Genomic DNA, 18,660 nt, shown 5'->3' with positions numbered 1-18,660 from the left:
AACGTGACTAATTGGAGTTCAAGACTGGCTGAATGGCAGCTGTGACATTCTGCGACCCCATGACAAGCTCTGGGCTTCCCCTGCTCCTGGCATGGCTATTTAGGGTTCCAGCCTGAAACACGCCAGTCAGGATTGGCAAGGAGACAGGTGGGGCCCTGAGAGGCCCCCTCTCTGGGGCAAACATGCGAAGCTTTGTCTCCAAACAGCCCCAAACTCCGTACGATGGTTGGTCAGCGACCTTGGGACCCATCCCTGACCTGCCCGCCTCCCATCTGATGGCCTCCCTGCTTGCCTCCCAGGATACCTGGACCATGAAGCCACCCTCCAATGCCAAGCAGTGGGCCGGATGCCCTGCTAGGAGGAGACTCAGGGAAGGGCGTAGGTGTATCGTTTCTGGGGGAAGTGTCTACACTTAAAGCCTGCCCCCAAAAAGTCTTCCATTAAAGCCCAGGGGCATACCTCTCTGATGGTGGAATTCTGAGGCCATGTGACGGGGGAGACAATTTTGAGCTGTGGAGGCCTTGCCAACATCTTCCAAGCACACCCCCGAGGCAGCTGCCAGCTTGTCCCACATTTGGACAAGCACGCGGTCCCTTTCCTGGACAAATTCATCTCGGGGGTGGACAAGTCTAGCCTGCCTGAGTTGGCCGACCGCTCCCGAGTCCTCCAAAAGTTACCCTGCCACCCACCCTCTCCCCTCCACAAGTTCAACAAAGCACTTGATGAAGCTGGAAGAACACAGACCTTGGAGCCAGCCAGACCCGAGTTGAAGTTCAGGCTCACTCACCAGCCATGGAGCTGTGTGGCTCTGTGTGCGTCCCTTCACCACTCTGAGCCTCGGGACCCCTCCCCTCCAGCCTGGGGCGAATCATTCCAACCTTGCAAGGTTACGCTCAGCACGTAGTAAGTGCTCGATAAGCAGTAGGTGTTAGTTTAAGGAAAATATGTATTCTTTTTTAGACAGAGGCCATCAAACTCTATGGCCTGGGAACTAAAAATAGACACAGACCAACAAAATGTAATCTGTGTGTGCGCGCGCACGTGTGTGTGCTTGGGGGGCTGAGAGATGGGGAAAAAAATGGATGGATTAAGAGAAGAGACCATCTCTCCAAATACTTTCTTTTTGTACTTTGGGTCAGTGAAAGTACAAAAGTACGGTGGCAGTTAGGCCTGCCACAGTATTACTTACTCCAAAGATGAAATTCAAAGCTATGCATCACGTGACCTAACAGCCAGGTCACCTCTCCCCCAAACACATCCCTCCCACCCCTGACCACAAACAAGGGAATCTCTTTGTCCCTCCTGTGAATTCAGTTTGCAAAAGAGCCCAAGTAAGAAGCAAAAAGGAGGGCAACTTTCGAACAGGCTGTTAGATTTAGCCAAGCAACTGGTCTCCCCATCGCTAATTAAGTTAATCCGGTGGGTTTGTCTTTTCTTTTTCTTGCCTGATTTCCTCCCGTGGAATCAGCAGGGACATCAGAGGAATGTGCCTGGTAACCCACCAAGCAGGCCCTACTCTTCACCTGACAAAATGCATTAACGCCAGAGAGAAGGAAGTCGTTCTCCCCTCCACACACACACACAACACAAGTCATAAAAAACCTATTTTGTTTTCAGCTGACCCTCCAGTGCGTGTGCCAGGGTAAACAGATCTACTTTCTGCGGCTTTACCCCGGCCCCCCTTCTCCTCCTTCACCATCTCCACCGCCAGCCCCCGTCCCATGTTTGGGCTGCTCTGACCTGTCATAACATTGTGTCTGTTTATCCGAAATATTTCCACTCAAAACGCTTGTTTCTTCAACCAACTGACATGTTGATACAGCTCCTGACAGCTGAGTGACTCTGAGTGAAATAAAATGTAAAGTAAACACATTTGCATACAGTTTATAGACAGCCTGGGTCTGAGGAAGTAAGGAGATTGAAATCGGAATTTCTTATCTTCCATCACCCCGGCCTTCGGGGTCCCTCCCTTTTCTTTTTGCTAGCTCTCTGCTCCTGGAATGCTGCAGGAGTTCAAGCACGGCCCCGCCACTGGGGTTGGAAAAACTTCCTTTACGGTTTCTGCCCCGTCTTCTCCCTTCCTCGGCTGAGGCATTCGAAGGCCCGAGCAATTTTTTTTGGAAATGTCTTCTCTGATGTTTTTCAAGATCTGAGAGTGAGAGCCTGAGTGAATCTAAACAAATGGGCTCTGCGTTTTGGGTGGAAACCATCCCTTCTTTGAAACCATTTCTCTAAAATGAGGGAGTTGTACTAACCGTGATCGTCTATGTATACCTTCTCAGATAGTCAGGAATACTGCTCTCAGTCGTTGAAATGGCCTGTAACACACTGAGCTTCACTTTTTTTTTCTTTTTCTTTGGCTGCACTGGGTCTTCGTTGCCGTGGTGGGCTTTCTCTAGTTGCGGCGAGCAGGGGCTACTCTTTGCTGCGGAGCGCGGGCTTCTCATTGCGGTGGATTCTCTTGTTTCAGGGCACGGGCTCTAGGCTCACGGGCTTCAGCGGTTGTGGCATGTGGGCTCAGTAGTTGTGGCTCGCGGGCTTAGTTGCTCTGCGGCATGTGGGATCTTCCCGGACCAGGGATCGAACCCGTGTCCCCTGCATTGGCAGGCGGATTCTTAACCACTGGACCACCAGGGATGTCCCTGAGCTTCACTTCTTGTTTCCCCAACGTCCTTAGGAAATGCGGCTCCATGTAATCCCTCGTTCCTTTCTATTTTCTTAAAGGCATCAGAAAGCAGCACTCAGAAAATCCAGGGACAGCCACTGCCTCCATCAGATGCCTGTGGTAGACACCATTAACTGAGTAGAGCACTTTTTCTCACTCAGTCTCACACAGCCTCAGAATCCTACTCAACACAGCCCTCCCAGTACCTACTTCAAACTGACCCGATTTCTCTCTCAAGGTGCCACCTGTTTCCAACCTCTCATCTAACATAGTGGTTCTCCAAGTGGGGTCCCTGGAACAACAGTAACATGGGCTGCCGCTGAACAGGGAACTTGTTAGAAATGCAAATTCTCAGGTCCCACCCAGACCTACTGAGTCAGAAACCTGGGGTCGGGGTGGGGGGGCCGGGGGTTGGCCAGTGTAGCCAGTTTGCACGGCATCACAAGAGCCACAATGGAATATTTACACCGCAGAAGCTGGTTGCAATCAGGGCTTCTCCTCCACCCCATGCCCACCCCAGAGGGCCTGCTGTTAAACGTTTACCAGAAGTCTGGATGTGAAGTCGTTCTCCAAGTTTTTCTGAAGCATGCAAATGTTTAAGAAACACGGCTCTGAGTCAAAATCGGCGATCTTCAATTAGAACTATCCGGAGGGCTTTTGAAAACATATTCATATTAGGGCCCCATCTCAGACCAACGAGGTCAGAATCTCTGGGGCAGGACCTGAGCATTGGTATTTTTTAAAGCTCCTTGGGGATTTCTAACGGGCAGTGAGGTTTGAGATCCACCAGTCCAAACCGTGCTCCTCGAACTTTCATACGCGCCCCCAGCTCCCAGGGATCCTGTTAAAAGGCAGATTCTGAGTGGCTGAGGACCACGCTTTGAGGAGGAAGGCTGTAAACCCCCTTGGCACTGCCCCTTCTCCAAACGCAGTCATTCTCTCCGATGCCCGTCTACAGATCCACCTTGACCCTCCACCCTCATCAGAAGGGCCCAGGACAACAAACTGGTCCTGACTCGCCCGCCCACCATGCGGGTGCATCTCAAAATGGGTATTTACACAGCCTGTGAAGAATATGGGTATCAAGCCCACATTGGCCTAGAGAAACCCAAAGGCCGTAAAAGGGCTGAGAGATAGACGCAGGCAAATCTGTTTGCATACATTTGACAGGCCTTCACCAGGACACAAGCTGCCCTCCGGGTGAGCAGAGCCACAGTTATAACTCACCTGGAGGCCAGGAGAGGTTGGCATGGGGCAGGTGGCCACCCCCAAGGCACAGCCTAGTCAACTGATCCCTCTTCCTGCCTCCCTTCCAAAGCTCTCCACTCACAGGTGGGGACGGGTTGCAGAGAATTTTCCCCACACTCTTGCCCATCCTCTAGGGCCCAGCAGGCTGGACAACCCATAAACAGCTTGTCTTACCAACACACCACTGGCCAGAAACCTCTCTCCCAGGACAGATGGGTGAGGGCAGCCTCAGACCCTGTGAACAACACAAGATGAGAAGGCAGAGAAGGGAGGTGTGCGGACGCATCCTAAAATTATTTCATCGTGGTATCAGGAAGGCAGCCCGTGGGCTGCGCCCTGGCACACCTCCTGGCCCTTTCCCGCACTGCTCCCTGCACCCAAGATGCCTGCCCAATTCTTCTCCTACCCTAGAATCACCAACCACATCATCACCATCACCAAGCGTGAACCAGGCACCTGAAATGGGCCACACACGGGGCTGAGGACTGTCCACAGATTAGCTCACAACAACACACCTGGAATTATTGTTAGCCCTTTCTCTTTTTTTTTTTTGAGGTGGGGGGGGCGTGATTTTTTTAATGTTCTTTTATTATGGTAAAAGTCACATAATATAAAACATACGATCCTAGCCCTATTCAACTGTACAGTTCAGTGGCACTAAGGACGTCCACATGGCTGTGCAGCTCTCACCATCATGCATCTCCCGAATTTTTCACCTTCCTAAACTGAAACTCTGTCCCCATTAAACACTAACTCCCCATTCCCCCTCCCCACCCCACCCTCACCTCCCGGCCCCTGGCATCGACCACTGTACGCTCTGACTCTATGAATTTGTCTATTTTAGGTGTGTCGTATAAGTGGAATCAAAGAGTATTTATCTGCACCTAATGTATTATATATTGGAATGTATTTTTAAGGTTAATTTAATCTATGTCCTGCAAACAGATTGTACCTTCTTCTCCCCCCTCAACCTGTGCTATACAGTAGGCCCTCACCAGCCATCTACTTCATACATGGTAGTGTACATACGTCAGTCCCAATCCCCCAGTCCATCCCACCCCTGTCTCTTGGTGTCCATACGTTTGTTGGCTCTTTCTAACAGATCAGAAAGCAGAGGTGCAGAGAGGGAAAGTGGCTTGCCCAAAGCTACATCACAAGGGGCAGAGCCGGGATATGAATCCAGGTCAGTTGGATTCAAGAGCTAGTGTTCTCATTACAGCCCTGGAGGGCTCGGTGCAAGCATTCTCTCTTGGAAGAGTTCTTCCACAGTTACCCACTCGCAAACACATGGGCCCTCCTCTGTGTTCCCACGGCCCGATGTACGTTACCTCTATCACAGAGCTGCTGCATTATCTTACTTTGCACCTCAGGGCCTTTGCACCTGCCATTCTTTCCACCTGGAATGGAATGCTCTTCCCCAGTGAGTCTTAGGGCTTCACCTCACTCAAGTCTGTATTAGTTTCCTATGGCTGCTGTAAAAAATTACCACAAACTTCGTGGCTTAAAACCACACACATGTATTACCTTCCTGTTCTGGAGGTCAGAGGTCTAAAATGAGTTAGCCAGGCTGTGTTTCTTCTGGAGGTTGTTGGAGTGGATTTGTCTCCTTGCCTCTTCTGGCTTCTAGAGGCCACCCCACGTTCCCTGGCTCACGGCTCTGCATCACTTGGACCTCTGCTTCCACTGTCACATCTCCTCTGACTCTAATATCCTTGCTCTCTTCTTATGAAGGTCTTAGGATTACCTTGGGCCCTCTCGGATAATCCAGGATAATCCCCCCATCTTAAAATCCTTAATTTAATCACATTTGCAAAGTTCCTTTTGCCACGTAAGGTGACATAGTCACCAGTTCCAGGGATTAGGATGTGCACGTTTTTGAAGAGCCATCGTTCTGCCTACCAGAAGGTTCCTACGTGTGATCCAAACCAGCATCCTCCTTCACTCTCCCATGTCCTTCACTCCTTTTATCCCCCAGAGCACATGCCACCAACAGATAACAGCCTATAGCTCTTTGTTTGCTGTTAATCTCCCTCCCAAGAAGAGAATTCAGAAGGCAGGGACCTTATTTGTTCACTGATGACTCCCCAGTACTCAGAACCATGCAAACATACAGTAGGTGCTCACTAAGGGGCTTGCCAACAAGTAATGGTTGATGTCACCAAGCACAGTCCAACCCGTTTTCCTCATTGGACTGGGGAGTCCACAAGGGCAGAGGCCCTGACTGATGGCTCTGTCTTGATGGAGATCAACGCTCAAATGTTAAATAGAAAAACCTACCCTTTCAGCACCACCCTCCTGCACCCGCCTGCCCCAGGAGAAATAGAAGGAACCCAGGCCTCCGTGCGCCACCTCTCCACTGCACGCAAATCCACACAGCTGAGGTGTGTCCCAACACCCCAGGGGGCTCCTGAGAGGGAAACTATAAACAGTCCGAGGAAAATGGGATGCTGGTGACATCACTCCACCCCGAGTGAGCCCACCCAGACCAGGCTGTTCTGTCCAAGCCCCAGTTCTTTCCCAGGCTTGTCAAATGGCCCAGTGATTTAGCAAGAAAGCTGTTCTCATCAAGTTCATCCGCGTGCCTCCCATGTGTCCATGAGGCACATGGACGTAAGGGGAAATGAAACTCTTCCAAGAACAGTGACATGATTTTTTTTCTGCCCTCCAATTCCTACCAACCTTATTCCACCATCCCCCACCCCAGAGTTGTTGCTTGAAAATGCTACAGGAAAAAGTGAGAGTGAGAAGGAAGAGATTAAATCTATTTTGTTTCTCTGCTCAAAACTCTTCGGTGGGTCCCATTTTCATGGCTTTGCCTCTTACTAGCTGAGTGTTCTCAGAAAAGTTGTTTAACCTCTCTGTGCTGCAGTTTCTTTAACTAGAATATCAGGATAATAATAGTAACCAACCTCATGCATCGTGAGGACAGAGAGACTTGATACATGTAAAGCACTCGGCACAGTGCCTGACACAGGGTAAGCGTTCAAAATCTGTGGGCACTAATTTGATGGTTCCTCCAAAACTTAAACACAGAATTATATAACCCAGCAATTCCACTCTTAGGTAAATACCCAAGAGTAATGAAAAGATATGTCTACGCATTTATATCATGGTTCATACAGCATTATTCACAATAGCCAAAAGGTGGGAACAACTCAACTGTCCATGAACGGATGAATAGATAAACAAAATGTGGTCTATATCCAAACGATGGAATATTATTCATCCTTGAAAAGGAATGGAATACTGATACATGCTCCGACGTGGATGAACCGCAAAAACATGACGCCAAGGGAAAGAAGCCAGGCACAAAAGGTCACGTATTATATGATTCTACGTATATGAAATGGCCAGAACTGGCAAATCCATAGGGACAGAAAGCAGGTAAGTGGTTGCCTAGGGCTGGAGGGAGGGGGGACTGGGGAGTGATTATTTATGGATATGAGGTGTTCTGGGATAATGAAAAACCAGAAAGAGGTGGTGGGTGAATGCACAAAATGCCACTGGATGGTACACTTTCAAGCGGTTGATTGTGCGTTACGTGAACTTCCCATCAGTTTCAAAAAGTTAGCTCACCTACACAGTGTTCAAGAACTGTCTCCATCTGTGGCCTAAGTTCTGGCCTTTGCCAACCTCTCCAGTCGCACCTACCACGAATGCTCCTCTCATGCTTCATGCTTCAGCCGCTCTAAACGACAAATGTAAGTGATCATCACATAGTTGCCATCACTGAGATGTTCTAAATGCCAGGCTATGTGCTAAGTGGGTTCTACGATTACTCTCCGTCACCGCGTCTCCGAGATGTTGTGCAACTCTCCAGAGGTCATTTAACTAGCAAGTGGAGAAGGCTGGGTTAGAACCCAGGATTGTCAGATTCCAGGGTCCACATTTGTAACTACTGTGCTATATTACTTCTTCCAACTCACTGTGTTCTTTCATGATTGTCCCTTTGTTCACTGTGTTCCTTTGACCCAAGGTTTCTCAATCTCAGCACTATTGACATTTTGGGTCAGTCAAGTCTGTGTTGTGGGAGCTGTCCTGCTTATTTATTATTTATTTATTTATTTACTTTTGGCTGCGTTGGGTCTTCGTTGCTGCGCGTGGGCTTTCTCTAGTTGCGGCGAGCAGGGGCTACTCTTCGTTGAGTTGCGCTGGCTTCTCATCGCGGTGGCTTCTCTTGTTGCGGAGCACGGGCTCTAGGCACGTGGGCTTCAGTAGGTGTGGCACGAGGGCTCAATAGTTGTGGCGCACGGGCTTAGCTGCTCCGCGGTATGTGGGATCTTCCCGGACCAGGGATCGAACCTGTGTCCTCTGCACTGGCAGGCAGATTCTTAACGACTGTGCCACCAGGGAAGTCTGCCCTCTTATTATAGGATGTTTAACAGCATCCCTGGCCTCTACCAATTAGATGTCAATAGCATCCCCAGGTGTGACAACCAAAAATGTCTCTGGACATTACTAAATGTTATTTAGGAAGACAAAATCTCCCCTGGTTGAGAACCACTGCCTTGAATGAAAATGATCTCACTGATCACCTACTTTGGCAGACACAGTCACGCTCCCCAAATATTCCATCTGCTCCCCTACATTTCCCAGTTCCTTGCAGTTGATTGAGGCCATGGGCCAAGTTCTAGCTAACGACCTGGGGGTAGAAGCTATGTGTTTCAGCTCCAGGCTGAAGCAATGAAAAGCCCATGCAAGATTCCCCAGTCTCTCTCTTCTTCTGTCACTGTGACCAAGGAGGCCAAGTGGCCCATCCATGAGGCAAGTTCACAAAATGGCAGCACTTCCATCAGGCTGAGTCCCTGAGTGACTGTATGGAACAGAGACCTCACCCGCCTGTGCTAGACATGCAGGGCCCGCAAGGAGCTAACCTACGTTGTGTCAAGCTGCTGAGATTTTGAGGTCTGGTTTGCTATCCATCAGAACCCAGTCTGTCCTGAGGAATACACATGCCTTTGAAAACTCCTCTTCATCCTTCAAAACCTAATGCAGAAGTTGTCTCCTCAGCAAAATGGTTTTTTTAGTCCTCCAGAAAAAGTGACTCTCCCCTCCTTCTATATTCTATATCTATAGATACTTCGATTGCTACTTTCATCACCAGTATGTACATCTTTTAGGAGTCCCAACCCATCCACACCCCCATCACTTACAACCTGTAGAAGAGATGTGTCTATGTTAGTTACTTAGTTAGCTAGCCAGTTAGTTAGTTAGTTAGTATCATGTAAGCCCACTTCTTCAGCCCACCACTATTCCGAATGGGAATAAAGCTTTGACCCCAGCTGGGTCAATCCATTCTTTCTCCCAGAAACCAGAAACACAGAGACTCTGGTCAATCTGTGTCAGATGCCAGAACTGACAGCAGTCTTGCATAGTTAGGGCTGAAGTGGCCATTGCCATCCACTTGGTGCTGAACTGAGAAAACTATTCTTCAAAGAAAGAGAAAGAATAAAACAGATTACAGAGAGAAACACAGATGAGATGTCATATGGTCGTCAGGAAACAGAGAAAGTAACATCTAATCCTGATACTTAGCTCCCCATTCCAATGATATTCTTATCTTCCTACAAACTCATCAGTTTGTAGGGGGGTTTGTTTCTTATAAATAAGAAACTTTGATTAAGACATGAATGATTATTTCTGGAGTAGGCTGTGGTAGCTCTTCTTTATGTCTACCCAGGAATATTTTCCACCCCATTTCTTCTGGCCCCTTGACAATATATTGCACACACTCTCCTCTAGGCCTGGTCTATCATAGAACTAACTCCACACTGTTATAGTGCCTGGCAAGGAAGGGCACATGACCAAAATGGGGCCAATCAGAGCCCTTCCCTGGGATTCACACACTGATGCTGGGAAGAAGATTCTTCCTCCTCCCATGGGGATCAAGGAGCTGTTTGAAGATGCTGAAGGCCATCTCTCCCACCACATGGGTGATATCTGTGGTGGAGCCTGAGATAATAATCCAGGCAGAGGCAAATGGAAGTGAGAGAGGAAGAGGGGAAGAGAGAAAAAGAAAAGGGGGAAATGAATCTTGATTTCAATCCTAGGCCCTGATTCTTACCTTTTTTTTTTTTTTTTTTCTTGCGGTACGCGGGCCTCTCACTGTTGTGGCCTCTCCCGTTGTGGAGCACAGGCTCCGGACGCGCAGGGCCAGTGGCCATGGCTCACGGGCCCAGCCACTCTGCGGCATGTGGGATCTTCCCGGACCGGGGCACGAACCCGTGTCCCCTGCATCGGCAGGCGGACTCTCAACCACTGCGCCACCAGGGAAGCCCCCCCTACCTTTCTTTTTTCCATTACATAAGGTACCCTACTCTCCTTTCAAGGGATGTAAACAGTTTAATCCCTTTTCAGGACTTAAGCTAGTGGGATCTGTGTTTCTATCGACTGCTTGCAACTGAAATAATGTGATTTTGTACATCTTTGTCTTCCCAGTAGACTTTAAGTGCCTTGAATAAAAGGACAAAGTCCCATTCATCACTATATCCCAAGTGTCTAGCACAGAGGAGTCGCCAATTTACGTCATTGAATGAAGTTTCTAGAGTCATGGTGTAGCTCAACATTCAATGTATCAGGTCACCTAATAGATGTCATGAAAGCATCTTTGACATCATAATGGAAGCTGCAAAAGTGTTTCAGAGAGGGTCCCCTTGAATCAAACAGATGTGGGTTTGAATCCACCTTCTAGGCCTTGGATAAGTTATGTGGCCTCAAAGAGCCTCAGTTTCCTCATCTGTAAAATGGAGATATTAACAGTATCTACCTCATAAGACTGTTGTAAAGATAAAATTATATGATAAATGCAAAGTACTTTGGACAGTGCCTTACACAGTGTGCTCAGTGCATATTAGTTTTATTACTATTATTATTATTACTGTATGATTATTTCTTATGTCATTTAAAAAATATTCTGGTTCTTTCGCAAGATCTTAACCTGAGCCTCAGGGAGACTTTGGGCCACCAATATTGCACTAAACTTGGAGAGCACGTGCATATGGAGTTATTGAAGGAGGAGAGGATCTCACAGAGCTATTGTCAAATTCTCAAAGGGCATCCAAGATCTGCAAGAACTTCTGGGCTGCTAGTGACTCTCAAAACATACATCTGTATCTGATCTAGCAATTCCACTTCTGGTTATGTGCCCAAAAGGACTGAAAGTAGGGACTCAAACAGGTACTCGTACACAGATGTTCATAAAAGCTTTACTCACAATAGCTAAAAGGCGAAAACAACCCAAATGTTCACGGACAGACGAATGGCTAAACAAAATGTGGTTTTTATATACAACAGAACACATACCAACGAAGGAAATTCTGACACCCGCTCCACATGGATGAACCTAGAAGACATTACGCTAAGTGAAATTATTAGCTGGTCACAAAAGGACAAGTATTGTACGGTTCCACTCCTAGGAGGAACCTGGAGCTGTCAAATTCATAGAAACAAAGGAGAAGAATGATGGTTGTCAGGGGCTGGGGGAAGGGGGGATGGGGAATTAGTGTTTAATGGGTACAGATGATGACAAAGTTCCGGAGACGGATGGCGGTGATGGTCGCATAACAATGTGAATGTACTGGGAATTCCCTGGCGGTCCAGTGGTTAGGACTCCGTGCTTCCACCGCAGGGGGCCCGGGTTCCATCCTTGGTTGGGGAACTAAGATCCCACAAGCTGCACGGTGCAGCCCCCCAAAAAAATTGTGAACGTACTAAATGCCACTAAAATGGACACTTACACATAATCACAGTGGTAGATTTATGTTATGTCTACTTCACCACAATTTTTTAAAGTGAAAAAAAGAACACACACGTCCATGGTCCTCTGACCTTCTGATACCAAATGCCTTCATGCCAGCCCCACGCCTACAGATCACCAGATGGACAGAGTGAAGGAAAAGAGGCAAAGAAGGTTCCCTCCTCAGTTGGCCCAAAAGATCCATGTCTTCCAAGAGCACTGTGGCTTCAGCCAAGCCCCAAACACGTCTTGCCTGCAGCACTTCATTCCGGCTGTAATGAAATTACGTGTGTGTGCTTACAGGGAAAGGGAGCGGTATGGTTTTAATTTATTTATGCTCAGCGTCTCAGAACGCAGTAGGGTAGCTGCTGTTTGATGCTGGAGGCATTCTGCGAGGCCTTTGCCTAAGCCTTCGTTCTCTTCGGTAACAAGAAACCAAGGTTAGCTCAGACTAAATTGTCTTGAAAGTCTGAGCGGAGAAGGGGCTCCAAACGTAGAGCTTGCCAAGGAAACACATTCCCTCATCCAAAGTAGGCATGAAATAAGGATCTGGTTCCTGGGACCCAGGGGTTTCCCACAGAATTCAGAAACTCAGAATTATCCCAAAATCTCAGGAGCATTGTGGTACACAGTCATTTGGGAAGAGAGGATAGAGAGAAAAAAAAACCTTTATCAAGAACCTACTGCAATGCCAGGGACTTGACAGATGTTCTTTCCATCAAACGCCATTTTTCTGATAGGGAAACTAGGCTCCGAGAAGTAAATCGAATGGATTAAAATGTTAAGTGGAGCTTGAACTTGGATAGGGCTGATGCCAGCGTCTATGTGTTTCAGTTTAACCACCTGTTACCGTTACCATGGCTGTGTAACAAATCACCCCAAACCTGTGATGTCAAACAACCACCATTTTATTATGTTCACAGATTCTATGAGTCCTAAACTTAGAAAAGGTAGAGCAGGTATTATTATGAGTCAAACGGCGTCCCCCACAAAAAATATGTTGAGGTCTTAACCCCCAGTATCTCAGAATGTGACCTGATTTGGAAATAGGGTCTTTGCAGAGGTGATCAGGTTAACGTAAGGTCCTCAGGGACACCGAGTCCAAGATGACTGGTGTCATTATAAAAACAGGATATTTGGTACACTGTTGGTGGGATTGTAAATTGGTGCAACCATTGTGGAAAACAGTATGGAGGGTCCTCAAAAGTTACAAATCGAACTACCATATGACCCAGCAATTTCACTTCTGCGTATTTACTCAAAGAAAACAAAAACACTAATTTGAAAAGATATATGCACCCCAGTGTTCATTCCAGCATTATTTACAATAGCCAAGATATGGAAGCAACTTAAGTGTCCACTGATGGATGAATGGTTAAAGAAGATGTGGTGCATATATATATCCATATATACAATGGAATATTACTCGGCCGTAAGAAAAATTCAACCTTGCCATTTGCAGCAACATGGATAAATCTAAAGGGTATTATGCTAAGTGAAATAAGTCAGAGAAAGAAAAATACTGTATGATCTCACTTATATGTGGAATCTAAAATACAAAACAGATAAACAAACAAAACAAAACCAGACTCATAGATACAGAGAACAAATGGGTGTTTGGCAGAGTGTAGGACATGGAGGAGGGTGCAAAATAGGTACAGAGGATGAAGAGGTACAAAATTCCAGTTATAAAATAAGCCACGGGATGTAATATACAGCATAAGGAACATGGTCAGTAGTACTGTAGTAAATTTGTATGGGGACAGATTACTAGACTTATCACGGTGATCGTTTCATAATGTATGCAAAGGTATGCAAAAGTATGCAAATGACTTCCTGTACACCTGAAACTAACATAATATTATACATCGACTATATCTCAATGTTTGTTTTTTTTGGGGGGGGGCCGCGGGACCCACAGGATCTTAGTTGCCCGACCAGGGAGCAAACCCGCGCCCCCTGCAGTGTAAGCGCGGAGTCTTAACCACTGGACCGCCAGGGAAGTCCCTAAATTTTTAAAGGGAAATTTGGAAACCGAGACACACGCACAGAAGAAAGACAACGTGAAGAGACACAGCAAGAAGGCCACGTGAAGATGGATGATTAGAATGTTGCTGCCAGAAGCCAAGGAATGCCAAGTTGCCCAAGAAACGACCAGCAGCTGGAAGAGGTGAGGAAGGATTCTTCCCCAGCAGGCCTCAGAGGGACCACGGCCCTGCCAACACCTTGATCGTGGACATCTGGCCTCCAGAACTGGGAGACGATAAAGTTCTGTTGTTTTAAGCCCCCGAGTTTGTGGTGCCCTGTTACGGTAGCCCTAGGACTCTAACACGCTAACGAGAGCAGAGGTCAACACAAGGCTGAGTGTTGCGGTGCCAGCTCGTCATGTCCCCTGCATCCAGCCCCAGTCTCCTGTAATCTGCTTTACACATGGGATTTCTGCATGTGATTGTATTTGAAAATTATTCCATAGTTATAAAAGCACTTTCATCTTACGAGACGGGAGATGGAAACCGAGGTCCAGAGACAAGTAGGACTTGCTCGAGGTCACCCAGTGTCCCAAGCAGCGTCTTAAGACAGGAAGGCAAGTGTCCCAGCTGCCGTTCCTGTTTTCTCTGCTGTCGCCACTCCTTTGGGGTAAAGGCCCAGGCAGCTTGGGGACAGGCTGTGTTCAGGGTGTCGTTTCGCGTGGCTCCACTTCAGAAGCTTATTCCCCCCCTTTTCATCGTTGCCCTGAGACTAAAAGATGGTGCCCTGATTGCATCAAGCGCCCAGGCTTCAAGGCCAGCGGGGCACGCGGGCGGGGCCGCCCCGCCTAACCGTGACCTTACGAGCTGCCCTCTTGGCAAAGGTGAGCGGGGGGTGGGAGCTGGCAGAGCAGGCCTGGGGCACAGGGTTAGGCCCTGATAACCCGAGATCAAAGCAGCCTGTCAGCAGTGTCAGCTGAGAGGCCGCCAAGACAAGCGACGCGGGCAGCTTTATCTCCCCGCTGGCCCGAGAGCCGGGGCAGGGAAAGCACCGCGGTTCCCGGAAACTATTTCTGGAAGGCCAGGAGGGAGCTGACGGGGCCCTTGCTCATGGCACGCTGGCTCCGGGCCTCCTGCAATCTCACGCACCCCGCCTGGTTTCCTCTGTCTCGCGCTTGGGTTCTTTCCTGCTCTTTCATCCACAATTTTCCATTTTCATCTGTCCGTGTGCTCACACACAACAAAGATGGTTTTCTCAGCCCTGCAGTTCCCGCTTTCCATTTCTCTCTTTCACACACAGAAGATGGCTGTTGCCCTCACCTCCCTGCCAACACACACACAGCTGCCTCTCTGCCTCCTGGCCCTGTCCATCCTCACACTCGCAGACAACCAGATTTCTTCCACCTTCCTTTATACACGTGTGCGTTTTCACACGCATACGTACACACACACACACACACACTCACACCTGCCTGGTTTCCAATCTCCAAACCCTCTTAAACCAGAATCCAAAGACAGCTTCCAATTAAAACAATAAAAACTTCTAGCCTTGCTCTCAGTTATTATGAACTCTGGGACCATTTCCACCAGCCGATGCCTGGACTTTTTTTTTTTTCCCTTCAAGGTGTTGACCCTTTCATTTGCAGCTGGAAGAAACCCAGCCACTGTTCCTGCTCCAGCTGTGGCCTCTGTCAGCTGGGCAGCCCACAGCTGGCCAGTTTCAAACACACCCACTGGAGCCCAGTTACCTGGGCACTTTTAAAAAGGAAGAAGGGGGCTTCCCTGGTGGCGCAGTGGTTGAGAGTCCACCTGCCGATGCAGGGGACACAGGTTCGTGCCCCGGTCCGGGAAGATCCCACATGCTGCGGAGCGGCTGGGCCCGTGAGCCATGGCCGCTGAGCCTGCGCGTCCGGAGCCTGTGCTCCGCAACGGGAGAGGCCACAACAGTGAGAGGCCCGCGTACCACAGAAAATAAATAAATAAATAAATAAATATAAATAAAAAGGAAGAAGGGGGGCGGGGAGGGAATCTACATTCCCAATACATTATCTGAGAGATTCCAGAAACTTCCACACACCAAAAGTTTGAATTTTCCTCTCTACCCTTAAACTCACACCTGATCTCTTGACCGGGTGTCCAGCCTGGCCAAAAGGAAGAGAGAGGGAGAGGGACATTGATGTATTTGCTACTTTCTGCCATCAGCACCTGCAGGCTTCAGAATTTCCTCAGACTAGCTGGGCTGGGACTTCCCTGGCGGTCCAGTGGTTAGGACTCCGCACTTCCACTGCAGGGGATACGGGTTCCATCCGGGTCGGGGAACTAAGAGCTCACATGCCGAGAGGTGCGGCCAAAGAAAAAGAAGAAAAGAGAAAAGAATAGCTGGGCTGGTGGAATGGGAGACGGGATGGGTTCAGGGAGTCACGCCCTTGCCTAGAGGCAAAGGGAAGGAAAGGAGCATTTATGGAGCCCCTGCTGTGTGCTGGGTACCTTTCCCATCTGTTCTGGGAAATGTCCAAGAGGCTGTGGGTCCCGCACTCAGCACAGTGCCTGGAGCATAATAAACACTCAATACTTGCTCTTTTTCTTAGCACCTTCACAACACTCTTCCGTGGATATCCCCATTTTGTCAATGAGGAAAATGAAGCTCAGAGGGGTTTGGTGACAACCACCTAACACAGCCCATACATGCCAGAGCCCGGCTCTCCCCCCCACACCCTTCCTGCCAGCCACGTAGCAGCATGGTTGATCGGGGGAAATTGTATTGCATCCTTTTGCTTCTCTCACAGAATCAGGTTTTGGAAATGTGCTTTTCCTAGCTTCTTGCGGGTCTGGTTAAATCTGAGTATGACACCTGAAAGGGCTCCTACAGACCCCCTACAACCCAATCACTGATGCTGAGATTAAAAGCAAACTGAAGCAAGGGGAAGAATAGAGGGGCTGTGTAGTTTTCACCTACCCTCATCAGGGTAACAGCTTCTCAACGTTGCTTTGGGAAAACAAACGTTCTTTTACTGGGTATAATCATAGTGGAGCTGTCGATCACGAGCTCACCACCAAAGGGAGGGCCTAGGACCCAAGCTCAGCCAGTCAGATGCTCCCTCCCAGGAATTTGCATCCAAGCTAGGGCTGAAGCTTTGCAGCTCATTCATCTCTTCACCCGAGTCCGTGAAGTCCTGTTACCCAGTTCCCTTAGCGCCTGTTTTGTTGTTGTTGTTGTTGTTGTTTTGCGGTACGCGGGCCTCTCATTGTTGTGGCCTCTCCCGTTGCGGAGCACAGGCTCCAGACGTGCAGGCTCGGCGGCCATGGCCCACGGGCCCAGCCGCTCCGCGGCATGTGGGGTCTTCCCGGACCAGGGCACGAACCCGTGTCCCCTGCATTGGCAGGCGGACTCTCAACCACTGCGCCACCAGGGAAGCCAAGCGCCTGTTTGTTTCGGTGGCTTTGTTCCTCTATTCTACAATCTCCCTCCTATCCTTCCAGTAAATTCCTTCTTGGCATACATTAATGAAAGTCACTTTTGTTGCTTGCAATCAGAGAATTCTAGGTGATACAGGAAGGCATGCAACCAAAATCACCCAGCAAGGCAGTGGCAGTGAGGAGACTGGAACCCATTTCTGAATCCCAGTTCGTTACTTCCTCTCGGGCCTGGAAAGACGTAAGCGGCTTAATTCTTTCTTTCACCCTCTGTATCACTTAACAGCTCTGAGCCTCAATTTCCATAACGGAAAAAGAAAATTGGAATATTAGGTCAAATACTATGAAATTGCAAGTTTTACAGTTCCAAAAAAGGGCAAATATGGGACTTGCCCTGGTGGTCCAGTGGTTAAGATCCCGTGCTTCCACTGCGGGGGACACCGGTTCAATCCCTGGTCGGGGAACTAAGATCCCACTTGCTGCGCCGTGCGGCCAAAAGATTAAATAATAGGGCTTCCCTGGTGGCGCAGTGGTTGAGAGTCCACCTGCCGATGCAGGGGACACGGGTTCGTGCCCCGGTCCGGGAAGATCCCACATGCCGCGGAGCGGCTGGGCCCGTGAGCCATGGCCGCTGAGCCTGCGCGTCCGGAGCCTGTGCTCCGCAACGGGAGACGCCACAGCAGTGAGAGGCCCGCGTATCGCAAAAAAAAAAGATTAAATAATAAAAAATATAAAAGGGCAAATAGGTTGGCAATATCATATGAAATGTGTCCAGATCCCAATTCCAGTTCATCAGGAGGGTTTTTCCACATTAACAAGGAATTCTCTGGACACCCAGCTGGTGTTCAGTTTCAATTCTTACACTACCTGGAGATAGGGTCAGATTCCACTGGTTAAGGGCTCCGTCCCACGAGACTGTCCCTCCTCCCCCACCCCACCCCATCACACACCAGTCAAAAGCCCAAGTTGTTACTTCTGCTTCTGACCTACCAGTCACAAACTGGGGGTTCCAAAGACCCCCTCCAACTCAGGATCCCCGTTGGAAGTACAGATTGTTACCTATACTTCAGACCAACTAGCTATAAATCAGAGGTTCCCATCACCCCCCGCCTCGGGTTCAATTAATTTGCTAGAGCAGCTTACAGAACTCAGGAAACCCATTTACTCACTAGATTACCAGTTCATTATAAAAGCATGTAACTCAAGAATAACCAGATGGGAGAGATGCATGGGGCAAGGCACGTGGGAAAGGGCACAAGGCTTCTATGCCCTCTCTGAGGGCATCATTCTCCCCAAACATCCATGGGTTCGCCGACCTAGAAGCTCTCGCAACCTTCTCCTTTTGTGGTTTTTATGGAGGCTTCATTGCACAACCATGATTGATTACATCATTGACCATTGGCAATGGGTATCACTCTCTAGCCCCTCTCCACCTCCCCGGAGGTTGGGAGTGGGGCTGAAAGTTCCAACCCTCTAATCCCTTGATTGGATATCCGGGCAATCAGCCCCCATCCTTAGGTGTTTCCAAAAGTCACCTCATTCACATAACAAAAGACACATTTATCAGCTCTCATCACTCAGGAAATTCCAAGGGTTTTAGGAGCTCTGTGCCAGAAACAGGAACGAAGACC

General features: G+C 48.7%; 1 long non-coding RNA gene across 1 annotated transcript in view; it reads right to left on the bottom strand.

Moving 5' to 3' along the window:
- Positions 1–18,660, bottom strand: part of LOC309970345 — a 121,144-nt gene that overhangs the window by 60,290 nt on the left and 42,194 nt on the right. The window lies entirely within an intron of this gene.

Source organism: Leucopleurus acutus, assembly GCF_964270905.1.
Source record: "Leucopleurus acutus genome assembly, chromosome: 13".
Taxonomy (NCBI): Eukaryota; Metazoa; Chordata; class Mammalia; order Artiodactyla; family Delphinidae; genus Leucopleurus; species Leucopleurus acutus.
The sequence above is the reverse complement of the archived record's forward strand: the minus strand, read 5'-3'. Positions and strand labels throughout refer to the sequence as shown.